Source organism: Anopheles stephensi, chromosome 2, assembly GCF_013141755.1.
Source record: "Anopheles stephensi strain Indian chromosome 2, UCI_ANSTEP_V1.0, whole genome shotgun sequence".
In the NCBI taxonomy this organism is placed as follows: Eukaryota; Metazoa; Arthropoda; class Insecta; order Diptera; family Culicidae; genus Anopheles; species Anopheles stephensi.
Window position 1 is genome coordinate 76565927 of NC_050202.1, and position 14357 is coordinate 76580283.

The 14357-nt window shown below is 45.7% G+C and overlaps 1 protein-coding gene and 1 long non-coding RNA gene across 5 annotated transcripts in view; one reads left to right on the forward strand and one right to left on the reverse strand.

Annotated features, from left to right (window-relative positions):
• LOC118507728 overlaps nucleotides 1-14357 on the forward strand; it is a 106409-nt gene that overhangs the window by 36708 nt on the left and 55344 nt on the right. The window lies entirely within an intron of this gene.
• Nucleotides 1-14357, reverse strand: part of LOC118507729 — a 64002-nt gene that overhangs the window by 9683 nt on the left and 39962 nt on the right. Inside the window, exon 3 of one of the 3 annotated variants that reach the window (XR_004905693.1) lies at nucleotides 9746-9893. The exons of 1 other annotated variant lie outside the window; for it this stretch is intronic. This is a non-coding gene — a long non-coding RNA (uncharacterized LOC118507729). The remainder of the gene's footprint in view (nucleotides 1-9745; nucleotides 9894-14357) is intronic. One more of the 3 variants, XR_004905692.1, reaches the window with a different exon arrangement.

The following is a 14357-nucleotide window of genomic DNA, read 5'->3' on the forward strand; positions in this document are numbered from 1 at the left end:
GATTCCAAATTCGCTGACCTACTGTCTTGGAGGCAAACAGAAAAAAAACCTCGGCAGCATTACCGTGGAGCTTGTGAACAATAGTGAGAACCTACCAGCAGACGTCGGTTACGTTCGCTTGTATGCTGAACCATCAAGACGCGCACGATAGGTTACATCTGACACTTGGGGTCCGCCACTCGCGAGCTAGCGATTTTTGGTTGTTTTTTGAGGTTACATGGCTAGTTGTTTACGTTCGTTTGCAGCCATTTTTAATTTAAAAGTTATCAGCCAAGATGTATTGTGGGATCTAACAGCAGTTTCTCTAGGGATCTTAATAGCTTGAAGCTAATCTATTAAATAAAGCTGTTCTTGTAATTGAATCTTCAGCTTATTTGAAAAATCTTTTGATAAGCTTGAAGTAACCACAGCTCTCCCGGTTACGAACGACACTGGTAAGCTGGTTAGACGAACGAGGCCTTTTCGGTACCACATGATGAACTGGACGCAAAATTGATGAACGCAGTATTAGACTTTACAGGCTTACCGAAAAAGCGCATTCCGAGAGCATCATTCATAAGTTATGATGTGTATATAACGCGGCTACCATCGTTCACGCGCCTCCATTGCGAGCTTCCATTACCCAGCAGACCGTCCGAATCCGATCGCCCAGTCGTTCCAGCCCACCCAGAGTTGTTTTACCACTCACCATTACCAAAGGATTCTCACAGTTTGCACGCTTAATGTGACCACAGATCCATTCCGTCACGGAGTACACTACTTCTCGGCGCTACTTACCGGGCGGAAAGGTTGGACGGATCGAAAATGGACGACGAAAAAGTAACAGTTCATCCAGCGTGCGGAACGCGTCCGAACGGTGTGTTTCAAAACCACATTTCGCCCCAAAACTACGTCCAGATGATGAATGGAATTACTTATTCATAAATCTTTCACTTGCTCTGACATCCCGCCGGTGGAGGCGCGCTTGCTGTTGCGTGCCCACGCGGTCTAGCCGACCGCGTTGGAGCAATGGCGGGCGCTCATCTTGTTTTTTGTTCTTACTTCCTGTCACTTACAGGATAGTGTGGCGCTCGTGCCTTTTGCCGAGTAGGTTCAGGTGCAAAATTCCAACCATGACGATTCATCCAGATTGGGATGATGATTGTGCCGGCAACGATCCACAACCGGGATGGATGCAACAGCGCAACGCTAAAGACATCCCGGTGGACAGTACTGGGCGGTGGTGGTACGGCGCACCGAACGGCAACAGGAAACGGGACTGTGATGGGTTGAAATTTAATTTATTTGCACCGGTGAGTGCAAAAACCATCTTCCTGGTGGTGTATTGCGGTCGGCAAATAATAACCCGCCTGCCTGCCTGCCGTGTGGATTCTTGTTGCCGTGGACAACCGGGCGTCAGCCTGGATGCGCCGGATGGAATTGCGTAATAAAATTTCATCTACTTGAGCGGCTGTATCCGGTGCAGGGATGTGTGTTTGTGTCTGTTGATCTTGGGGGGTGGTGTGGAGAATCACGCCGGCTGCGTGTCTGGAGCCATTGCAATTTAATTCTTCACTCGCATTTGCCTGATGGGGTAGGCCGCTCCTGGCATCCTCCTGTCGTGAGTAGTTTTTATTATTGCGTACGAAATCAGTGAAATATTAATGCAAACTTCTTGAATATTTATTTGCTTCGTAGTGTAAGTAGACTTTTACTAACGAGACTCCTGCTCCGTCTAACGATCCTCAACCTCGCTGGATGAATGCTTTGGATATCGATGCGATACGTTTTCCATTTCCAACTGCCGCCAAAGCTCTAGGGCAAAACAAGCAAAATTGCATGTCGACTGCCACGGTACCAATGCTCCGAGAACACGTTGCTTCCCAGACATCGCTTGAGGGGATGAACATTAATAAGAAGCAGCATTGGCAGCAGGCACACGGCCTAATGTTTGTCTAGTCGCATACGACACACCTCCCCATGCATGCCGAAGTTCGAGCCCTTGCGCTGCAGTACGGCTGCATAACTTCAAAGGCTCGTGAACGTGTGACAGCCAGCCTGTTTGAAGATTGGCTATCACGCTACGGTACCAAGCTGCGGATGGAGCTATCCATAGAAAAAAGAAGTCCGAATGGAATGTTCCATACGTTCTCCATTAACGTCTTCAAACACGTGTACTACGGGACAGAGGAGAGATGCTATATTAATATGAAGAATTGACAGCTGCTCGAGCCGAACCATGGCAGTGGTGAATAATTGATCTTGGAATGCTCATATGGGGGTTATCCTGAGCTCTAAAGCCGCATTGTTGGAATGTGTTTCATTTTACACTGATTGCAATATGATAAAACTACGATTTAATGCAGCACAACGACTCTCATCATCTTTCTTGGAAAAGATGACGTTTTATTTAGCGAATCAGGATTAATGGAGCCATCTGGTCAATTAGTTGAACTACAATGCTAAAAAGGAATATTGTGTTATTTAAACTTGAAATCTTGAGTCCATAACAGCAAAGCTTTACCCTTATTGTACCATATTGTAGTCGATGGAGCAGTAGTACATTTGATCTTCTTCTGGGAACTACCCCAATAACCTTCGATTCTCATCCATATCCCGGTGGGTATTTTTGTCCCAACAGATGGATTAACCTCTTCGGAAAACTGTACTCGCACACAAATGGAATTTCTCCTACCCCCCCCCCCCCCCCCTAAACCATCCCAAGGCATTATTGAATAACTAAGTAAAAAAAAGTTCCACGAAGCGTTGGGTTCCATCCCTGTGAGCGTGTGTGTGTGTGTGTGTATCTCCTAGTTTTGTTGACCGTGTCCTCGTGCACTTTGCGTTTGAAGTCCCCGTATGCCACAGGTCAAAATGGTGTTCGGCTTTTTCCCACCCATCCATTTTCCCGCCGAGGGACACATTAGTTCGAGTCCGATGAAGCGGATGACATTCGGGTGCAAAATGGGACCCGCTTTGGTCGCTGACTGGTCTTTTTCTGAATTTGTGAATTTTCAAAAGCCAACTTAAAGGCGTTTCGCCGAGCCCGAAGAGCAAGAAAAGCGCTGCAAAAACCTAAACGCTTATCCCTGGTACGTACATCCCGGGGAAGTGAACGACGAAAAGCCCGCACAAAGACTGTCAGCGATGGAAGGTAGCGAAGCAGGAGCATCCGTACCGTCCACAGCGTTCTGTTGCCGCGCTGCCAGTTTGGGTAAACCCGGTGAAAATTGCTTTTCAATCGTGTACCACCTGCTCGATGTCAGTCTCCGGCGTCCTTGTTTACGAGTTTTCCATTGCAAAACAGACGGCGCCTTGCTGTGGTCCTCGGCCGGCTGGTTTTTATCAACCCACTATCGTTGTTGTTCCGGTTCGGCGGTCGTAAAACGTGACAGGTTGTCTCTTTTGCTGTTGTTGTTGCGCGTGCTCACCTGCTAGAACAGGCATTGTTTTTCCACCTACTGGTGGTGGTGGTGGTACTATTTGGGGACATATCTCGTAATCAGAAGGGAAAAAAGAAATACGCGCTTTTCCCGGTGCTCTTCCGAACGTTTGCATCCTTTCTCTGGGCAGACTGTATCAGGTGAAAGGAAAGTGACCTATAAGGGTTTTATCGTGCAGTCGCCAGTCCTGGTTAACTTCGCGGATCACAGGATGGGAAAAGGATGGGTGGGAAAATATCGTTTGAAGTGAGTGAGCGTTTTTTGTCGTGCAAATGGGACAAAATTGACGATCGGTGAGGAAACAAACTTACGCCTTTTTCTTGTACCGGTCGCGAACAGTATGGTGATCGGGGTTGGGGCGGATGATCCAACTCCACCCGTTGATTGCTCACGCTCATTTCCACATCGTACAGTCCTTACCGGTACACCAAATGGTCATAGTTTTCTCCCGTAGGAAAAAAAAAGCAAACTACAGCATGCAAGATCCCCTTGATGGAGTGTGCCGTGTGTACGGGACAATATGAGGAAAAAAAAGAGTTGCCCAAGCGCTTCCTTTCTCAGCTCCGGCATTCCTAATGGTATGATCCATTAGTATTCCACTGCATCCACTGTACACCTGCAGTGCAAATGGCAGTCTGCCAAGTTTTTCGTCTCCTTGCGTTCTCGTGCTTACCGGGCAGAAATCCTCCCGCCAGCCATTCCATCCGGTTGACCGGAAATGGGTGCAAAAGAAAAGCGGGCACGTGTACGTGTGTCCAGGCCGGGTACAACATACTCGGGCGCTTCGATACCGGAGTGCGAGACAGCTTACTCACTCAGCACGACCCCGGAGTGGCTCGTTTCTTGCAAGAAATGATAAATTTAATTGTGGAAAACAAAAATAGAATGAAGCCATAAGGGAAACCTCATCATGCCGTACGGTAGGATCATCTTTCTGCAGTTGCTCTTTAAAGTGAAAACTTAAGGCAAAAGCCCCCCTCTTACTGAGATGTTGCAAATTTATGCATGGAAACTGTGACCGAACAAGCGGTCATCAGCTCCTTCTGAGTGCGGTCAAAAGTTCTCCGGTGGCGAGCAAATTGGATCCTTCCTGTCATAGAAGTATGAAGGTCGCTTGTTGAACATTTAAATTCTATCTACATTTATTAGGTGTGGAGCAGGAAATTCAAATTCTATTCTCCATTTTTTACAAGATACGAAACTAATGTGTAGGTATTTTTTCTACCACTTTCGAACATGAAAATCGGCTTAATTGTTGGTCATCCAACTACAAAACCCGCCAAGGGCAACATTCTCCTGTTTGTCCTGTAAGCAAACATAAGATTATGGGGAAGCTTTTTACAATCTCCCACAGTTCGACTGGTGGCTGGTAAAGCTAGAAACATTACTGCTAAGCCGCTTATGCTCTCATATTCCCACGCCCTTCTGCACTTGCGACCTCGACCAGTCATCGACCAGAGCGAGCAGCAAAAAGTGGAAGCAGTTTGTGAAGATTTGTGCAACTGGGGCTGCATATTTCCGAATGCCGATTTCTCGCAGCACTAACGGCGGATGTATCGATTACCATAAATGCATATGCACCGAAGAAAGAACACGTAACGGTTCGGCCGGCCGAAGAAGTCTTTACATTCCAATCCGCCAGTACGACATGCACAATCGAACCTCGGTCCCATAGTGGCACGATGCACAACAATGCAATAGCCACCGATAGGATCGGGCTTAGGATGTGCGCTGAATGCACAAATGCATCCGGCCGCTGGGAAGGTTCCGAGGCCGGCAAAGTGAATCGAGGGTCCCCGGTGTGTGATGCCAGAACGCCAGACCGTTGGGTAAGCGGCTTTCGGTGAAGTTGAGCATGGGCTTCCTTTTTTGGTTTCCTGCAATTAATGCAATGGTTTGCGGGTGTGTGTGTGTGTTGCTGTGGTTGGTTGTGGTTTTGTGCGGAAGATTTTAAGAAGATTTAAAATCTGTTCCAGCTAGCTTCACAAACCTTACATTTTTTTTCTTCTTTTAGTTTTGCTTGGTTTGGCACGGTCTTAAAAACATGAATTTGAGCAAGGAGGAAACTACACATTATTGAAGTTTCGAACAAACAAAGATGAGACTCCATAAGCTTAAAGTATATTTTATTTTAAAAAAATCCGATTTAACCAAGTTTAAGTTCAATTGAAAGTCGAATTCCTTTTTCAATTCCTTAACTCAAAATCCAATCCATGTCCAATTTAACATGACGCTTTAAAAAATTCCTCAAGAGGCCCTTAGCACCTGTTAAAACTAAAGTTGGAGCTCCAAATATCCTCCTGTTTAAATAAATCTATGATAAATATTATGATAATAAAAAGGGGTTTTATCCCAACATTTCGCCCCTAATGGCCACTGTGCACGATGCTTCAAAATTGTACATTTCTTCTCACAACCAAGTGAAGCTAGTAAAACGAACGTCAAAAGCTCAAATTATTACTTTGCAAAAGGGCAAAAATGTAATGCATATTCTGGTGGGCTCCGAACAGAGTCCATGCAACCCCTTGCGCCAAGGTGCATTGTACTTGCAGCACCGAGGAAGGATAAATTATATTTTTTTTACTCTGCTGCTGGTGCTGCCCGTTGTTTCTCGGAATGAATATCAATTTATGACTTCCGGCGATCCGTGGAATTGTACGGCTTACGACTGTGATGCATCGAACCGCGCAAGGAAAACGCGGGATGGATGCGCGATCCGATGTTCCGAATGGGTTCAACGCCGCAAGGATACACTGTGCACCGTGCCAAAACCGTTTCATCCGAATCGAATGTGGCCCGGGAGATCGAGGGGGTAGTTATGTTTGGAAGCGGGGAGACGAAGAATAACATCGGGTTATTTCAGGTGGCATTAAAGCTTCCGGCAGTTGGAGGGTTTGGGAAAACATCTCCATCTTTTGAGCACCATTTGCTCCTTGCTGTCTGTGTGTGTCTGCACCGCAAGGACTGCTTTTTGGCTTTGCTGTAAAAGTAGTTGGGTCTCACCCCAGGAGAGTTTCCCTCTCCCACCCCTCACTCCAGGACCTCTCTTTTTTGTGGCTTACAAAAGTCGGTTAGTCGGTGGGTGAGTGTGTATGACGAGCTGGTACATGTTTTGCTCCACTTTTCTGCAACAGCACAGCAAGGGTGCCTGCAGAATGGCAGCATTTTACCTGTTTTGTGCTCCATTTATCATCACGTTTCGTTGAGTTTCCATCTAGTTAGCACCAACGAGCGGTGAAGAATACAGAGGGAGCTGGATGCGATTTCCAAGGAATAGTGTGCTGCAATCGCAACCACTTCTCCAACACAGCTCCAACAAGCGTTTCCAGCAGCGAGATCGCGAATGGTTTGCACACAAAAGAGCGCACCGATCTCGTTGGACCATGGCGGATCGGTGGATGGATGGATGGGACCAGTGTTCCCCTAAGCTCTTCGCCTTTGTTAGTGTGCGATTCTTTGCAATTATTGGTAAATAGCAAATTTACACAATTAGCATGATTAATGGCTTCCTTTCGTTTTCCTACAGCCAAGCTGAGTGTGGCGGTGCAGTCGCATCGCATCGGCATGCAATGGTTCACTGCTCGATGCATCATCGTCATCACTCTTCCGGACGACCCAGCGCTGCACCGGGTGTCGTTGCCCTGCGAACGTTTATCGGCTCTGTTACGTTACTTTGCGTCCAACAGGGCCTTCCTCACCCAGCTTTTTCCGACGCCCGTTCATGGATTCTTGGTTGGCACGGAGCTGGTGAAAGGAAAAGCGCCGTCGGCACCGAAGAAAGCACACCGTATTATTGTTCTTCGGTTCGTGAGGGTAGTGCAAAATGTAAAAATTTATGATCTATTCATTCGACGCGAGCCATCGTTTGCGGTCGATGTTTGACGAGCTGGTGACAAAACGTCAGACATGTTCATGCGCGGTTTGCGCTTGGCAAACGTGGCCATTCTTTGCCCCAGGCTCAGCGCCCGTCATTATGATAATAAATGATGCGACAGGATAGATGCATAGCACCGTCACTAATCGGTTTGTCCACGTGTGAACATTTGTCTTCTGAATGTTTAAACAACTAGCTTAAATTAGGAAACTTAAATCCAAATTCAAGTGTGTTTCTTACTTGATCCTATTTTGTTAGAAGCACACCAATATCTTATTTTATTACAGCAAACCTCGGCTCGAACTACACTGCAATCATTCCAATCTGCTTGCACTGCGACGAACGTCGATAAAATGAGATTGAATGAGAACGGCTTGCCGGGCAGCTTGTCACTATATCGTGCAGATTAAGCTGCACCCCTGACGGAGCGCAAGAAGCTGCCGCATTCATTCACTTTGGCGGCCTGGCACTTGTACCTATAGCTGGACCGATCCACATCCTTTCCTTTTCTCAGCCTCGCTTGGGTGAGGTAATATCGGGTGCAGAATGTGTGGAATATAGTCTGCTAAACTGCTGTTGCCCCAGCCAAACGTCAAACGAATGGCAAGCTTACGGCTGGGAACTGAATCGTTTTCCATGTGTGTCTGTGTGTATGAATTTTTCCTTTCCTTCTTGATGCTACACCATCTGCCATCGCCGTAGCGTCGTGTACTCGCCAGTATTATGCAGGCAGGCTGCAGCAATCAGTTTTGCCTGCGCCGGTGCCTACATTATCCGGGTGCCGTTCCAAGATCTAAATATTTTCCCCATTCGGCAGAGCTGCATCGAGCAAGTGATAGCTGTGTGTGTGTGTTTTCTTTTTATTTAGCTGTTTCTTCAAACTGCTGTTGACGAGGTTGCAGACCAGAGACAACCTGCTGTGGCAAGCAGTGCATGTGCACAAAAATTTCTTAAAGGACGAAGGCGCCTCTAGCCTCGTGGAAAGAAAACACTGAGCCCCGAAAGAAGTGGGTTGCTTTTCGGGGCCGGCATCGAGAGCATAAAATACATCAAAAAGGATATAAACAAATCTGGAGCGCATGAATAGCGATAAATAACCGAAATAGCTTGCGCTTTGTTGGAGCACGAGACACTGCGGGACGCCAGCAGGCTGAAGGGCGTGAAGGACATGAAATGTGCACGAGTGCAACGGAGCGTAGATTGTTTGTTTGTTAAGCTGCAGCCGGGCAGCTCCCGATACTATCCAATCTTTGGGAAGAAACTTGCTTGCTTTCCTCTCGAAAACACCCGCGTCCCTTGAACGGAAGCAGACATTCTTCAAGGATATGGAAAGGCAAACCGATTGCGCTTGAAAATTCGTTTGATTTATCTTATCTTATGACGACGAGGATGACAAAATCTGTGCCGGGTTCGTTGGGATGATGCAATCCCCGAGAGGGTTGTGGGTTAATTTAGTTTACGTGCGGTGAGGAGGACGATGCCTTCGACTTTGATTAAATCTCAAACGAAATAGATCAAGGAAGCAAGATATGTCATAGTAAATAAATTGTGTATTGCGATTTGCAATGATGAACTTGTCGGGGAGTTGTATTTTGAGTTCTGTTAGCAGCGATAGAGAGCTCGGAGCAATCGAAACATATTTAGCTAAAGAAAGCTGTGAGAGTAATATTGATGAGAATTTCTTCTGAGAAAGCACATGAAAGGATCATGGCTGTGTATTTTTAGTAAGCTATCAGTGCTTTGGACTGTTTCATCTGTGCTTGTCATAATTTTACTTGCATGATACCGGAAATAGTTAGCACATATATGCTATATTGAAGATTTCTCATTTATTTAAAGAACTCATGATACGGATGCTCAATATAAGATATAGTAAATACAGATCAAGCCTATCATTTATGGCTTTCTAGGCTTATTGAGACGGTCCGGTGGCCAGTGGTCTTCACTCGGCAGGACCGGGGTTCAAATCCTATCCAGACCATCTCACCGTACGCAGGACTTTGGACTACTTTGCTACGGGTAAAATCAAGTCACAGAAAGCTGGAAATTGGCAGACCGAGACCTCTCGAGGTTGTAGTGCCAAGGAAGAAGAAGAAGACCTATTGTCACCGCATAGTTGGATAGTCAGCCCTCACTATGGAGGAACGGCACAGATGAGATTTGATTTCCGGTCCTTCGTGTGAAGACAGGCGTCGCTTTTTAGTATTGCGTTTTAATATCGATAGGTTTAGGGTAAGTCTGGGTAATATTTCTAAACGAGGAATCTTCCTAAATCCAACATTCTTGAACTCTTTCAAGCAAAAAAAAAGTCTAAAAATCATCGTAAAGCACAACGTGAATAAAAGAACCTAAAAGAAACGGATCTTTCACATAGTGCAAAAACACAAACACACAAAAAACACAGGGTAAACTGTGCCACGAACGCCCTTGAACGGTTGACAATACTCACAGCACAGAAGCACCCGAACATCACACCGGGAGATCCGTACCGGTTGGGACGTTCTTGTGACAGACAGCGTAGTTTATTTACTGTCAAGTGTCACTACACTTTCCGCGGATGCGACTTGAAGCGAAGGATTACAGTACAGCCTACACGCCTTCCGTTAGTGATTTGAAGAGAGAGAGAGAGAGAGAGAGAGAGAGAGAGTGAGTAAAGGCCTGAAAGTGAACAACGCGTAATCCGTTTTACATGTACATATTTTAATAGTTTCGCAAGACTTTCGCAGAGCCACGCACTGAAGCTGACAGGAAGCCGGCTAAGTAGTTGGAAAACTTTACCCGCCAACAAAAAGCGAAATGAATGACGGCGAATGGTGGAAAACAATATCTGGAAATTGTATTAAATTAAATAAAGCGGCGCGATGGCGTATTTTTCTTCGTGCTCCTATACGGAAGGCCCTTCGTGCTATACGGATACGGTAAGCCTTTCCGTCCATTTTCTTGGCGTTTGGCGCTCCGTTCTGCATCCAATCTGTTTTTCTTGTTCGAGCCACTTGCGTGACAAGAATGGCCGGCTCGCTGGCGGATAAACAGTGCCTGCTTTCATAAACAATATTTTTACAATTTCGTTTATCCACTTCACTTTGAGGGAATCAAATTATGTCAAAAGACAAAACACTGACCCACCCTACGCCACCACCTTTACACACCGAAACTTCGGGTGAACTTTTTCTTGATTGATTGTGCGCTTGTTGTAGTTGGGCTGGAAATTTGGCGAACGATGGCTTCAGAAGTGGCCAACAGAAAATGAATGCCCCGGTGTTTTGCTTGCTTACTCTGACAAATTGTGTCACTTTGATGATGAGTTGAGATGCGGCCGGTCTATTCTTTTATGCTTGTGTTTTCTACGTAGCGGTCCAAGCCTATTCTTGTCCCAGCCTGTAAGGACATTGACCCCACCAACGTGTCGCGATAGCTAGTTACAGAGTCCTTGCTTTTATTATGCTTTCATCGAGCTAATGCACTTATACGCTGGCCAGTTTTGCCAGTCGGCCGACGCAACCATCGGCACAGCCGGGAAGTGCTGACGTGACTATTTTCCACAAAAATGGCCCACACTCATACACACACACGGGAAGGAAACACGCGTAGTCTTATAGAAAGCGTTGGAAAAATATTGTTCCTTTCATATCGAAGCGTTCGCCATTGAGTTTGGTAACAAAACTAACTGAGTTTGTATTTTTCTCTCTCTTCCTCTCTCGCTCTCTTTCTGTTTTCATTGTACTCGTCTGCAGGTAATTATCGTAGATGGATCTAATCGGATGGCATTGCTGGGATCCTCTGTTCCTCACAGCGTGGAAAGCTCCCGCCTGCTGACACATGTGGTGAACGAATGAGCTGCTTAAGTGAATGGGTTTTCCCTTCGGAAGGCTTCAGGACGGAAGCCGCCGACTTCGTACGTCACGAGTGCAGACACATTGACACACTGCCGGGGCAGGACAGCATCGTGGGGGGTGGTGAGTGAGTTTGTGACCGTGTATTTTCCCGTTGTTTATCTTCACCATTCAAAGCTTTTCCTTGTTAACGGCACGTCCCTTTCGGTGCTCGAGAGGCTGTGAAGTGTGTGAGCGACCACTCGACGGTTCAGCTCGTCAGCAAAGGGGGGAAAAGGAAAATACTATAGACTGTGGGACAACCAAACAAAAAAAAAACCCCGTGCTCCACTGGGTGGAAAAGTGTAAACCAGGCCACCAGAAGTGAAAGATACTACCGAGAGGCATAACTCGGCTTAAAAATATGATACGCTTTTCCTATCGCACCTTCCTATTCGTGTTTCGCTTGCCAATCCAACCGACCGGCCAACCTCGAACCCGGGGCAGGGGTTGAGTTCGTTACCGTGCCTTTAGAATGGATTTGATTAGAGTCTGGGCTGAGCCTTTCCTTCAACAATGACCTACGGTCAAAAAAAAAAGAGAATGAAGAACAAAAAAACGCTACGCGATCCTTCCGGACATGGGACACATTCTTTCTAATGGTGCCTGCCGATGGTTGACGAGCAGTAGTAGATGAAGGAGATAAAAATAAAGCTACCCGAAAAGGGAGGCCTCTTGTTTGAGTAGCTCTAGTCCTTCCCACCCCCCGCCAGAGTCAATGAGTGGAGAAGTTGAAGCATTTTTAACATCATCCTCGTGATGGCCGTTCGGGCCCTGGAGGTGTAGTTTATTTCTGTGTCATTTTCAGCATGTCCTTTGTTGCTTGTCAAATTTGCTCTCCGTCCAATTTGAGTGTGTGTGTGTGTGTGGCTATTTGGAGAATGATTCTTAATCTTCACTGGTTGACCTTCTCGCACGTTTCGAGTGCTCGTTCTATTCTTCAAAGCAAGCCAATCCGAATGGCAATCCCTTCATGTCCCGAAAGTAAAGCTGGAGCCCTTGTGGATGAATTTGTCCCGAGCAGCAGAGCATTGACATGTTTTAAAGCTGCGTATCGCTTTCGTGGTGAGATGAGACACAGCGGAACTTTGCCTGCCGTTTTGCACTGTTGACCGTGCAAATTGTTACCATTGCTGGCACTCAAAAGGGGGAAATGTTTGTGGGTCGAAGGCAACGTCACTGGTCACCGGCCACCGTACATTATAAGCAGTAAGATTGTTTTTGAGGATTCCTGTGCCTTTTTGCTGTTATTGTGTAGACTGGCATGGGGCATCCATGCTACGATGGAAAATGGTTTGGAATGCTTTTTTTTGGGTTACTTCACCAGAAGTTGATGATTACTGACAGTTTTGCTATGATATCCCCATCGTCCATGCAACCAGCGACCTTTTGATGTCCACGACGATGAGCCAGTGTAGTGATTGTGCAAAATGGAAAAGGAATGTGCTTGAAAACTCACTCGGACAGAACCTAGCCAGATGGGTGTTCCACCAACCCAAGAAAAGCGGGAAAAGTCGTACGCAAAGCATTCGCCTATATGAAGAAATAGAAACCAGTAATAACAGCTGCAGTGTCCTAGCCATGCTCTGCTCTGCTAATGGAAGAATGGGAATGCTTTTGATATTGAATACCTCCGTCTGGTTTATTATGCTCCTGAACTGTTATCAAATTCTTTGTCCAGCTTAATGCAAATGCTTTGAAATTCGTAAACCACTCTAACCACCCCCACCCGAATGTTGTGCAATTCTGAGGGGAAGAAGCGACAAGCTGGAGCTCGGTTGCAGTCAAAGAATCACACCAAGTATAGTTCGGCGTGGACATGGTAACACCAAGTGTATTAATATCACATAACATTCCGATAGAGCTGTTAAATTGTGTCCCAGAAAGTCGAAAGCCACATGGGAGGAGCATTTATTTTTAGGATTTTAGCTAGGTACACAGGTACTCGGTACTTTGATTTTACTGGACCACACTAACTAGAATAAATTCCAGACTGATTTTGAAGAAATTTAATTTAAGAAACCCAAGTGTCCTCTTGTACACATGAACCTTCTTTCACACTATCGGTTTCGAGCGTGAATAGGAACAATAAAAGGGAATGAATTATTGTATGTGATTGAAATCATCGTCAAGCGGGCTCTTCGGTTTGGCACCGGTGAGAGATGCATTCAAAATGGTGATACTCTGTTATCCGGTCCGCTCTTAATGGTAGCTAATGGAAGGAACGGACACCACCGAATGTCATAAACCTAATGGTCTCAGCCATACCATCGTTTATCGTGATTATTGAATGGTGGCGATGTTTTTCGGTTGGTCCTCTCATGCTGCGAGTGGCACCCGAACCCACAGGACAACAGGTCAAGTGATCGAGCTGGTCGAGATGTCAACGAGTGCTGCGAGCCCTGAAGTGGTTCGAGCATGGTCAACGGCCGTGGGCGAAGGTGTGATGTTTATTCGTGGTGAAATGATGTTGCAAGCGGTGTATGACAATGTTGAACTGGTGTGTCGTTTGAAAGTATCACACCCTTGAGAGTACAGGTGTATGGTGTGCTGCTTTCGTGTGAATTTCGAATCAAAAGGTTCAATTTTAATAATATTTTCGGTTTGAAGTGCTAGCCTGTTATCGATTTAGGAATGAAGCAGTACTGGTGGTTGTTACTGGTTTTTTTAAACATAAATTTAGGCTTGCGTTTTATTAACAAAAATAATCAAATTCAAATTTCCACTGCCTCTAATACTATACTCTCTGGGAATATTGGCTCGAACTCGAATCATGAAGCTGTTATAAATTTCTGGGAACGCACCGGTGACCATAAATTATAATTAAACTTGCTTTGCTGCATCGGATTCAGCGTGCATTTCGATAAGTAGAATAACACCACCGATATCGGATCATTGTTTTGAGTGCTATAATTAGATTAACGCATGTATTTGAAATGTTTGATTTACAGCAAGCGTTTCAGTTGATGCTAATTCCTATTCCAATCAACTTCAACCTAGGTGATTTGATAGCATACAGGGAAAGGAAATGTATTTACTAAATGTGGTGAGTTATCCCTTCGTATTAACACGGTTTGAAATTCATCACGTTTTCCACCACATTAAGAAAGACAATGGAAGCTAGCTAACAGTAGAATTTACCAATTGAACAAACATAACTTTGCTGCCTAAACTCACAACTTTATTCGC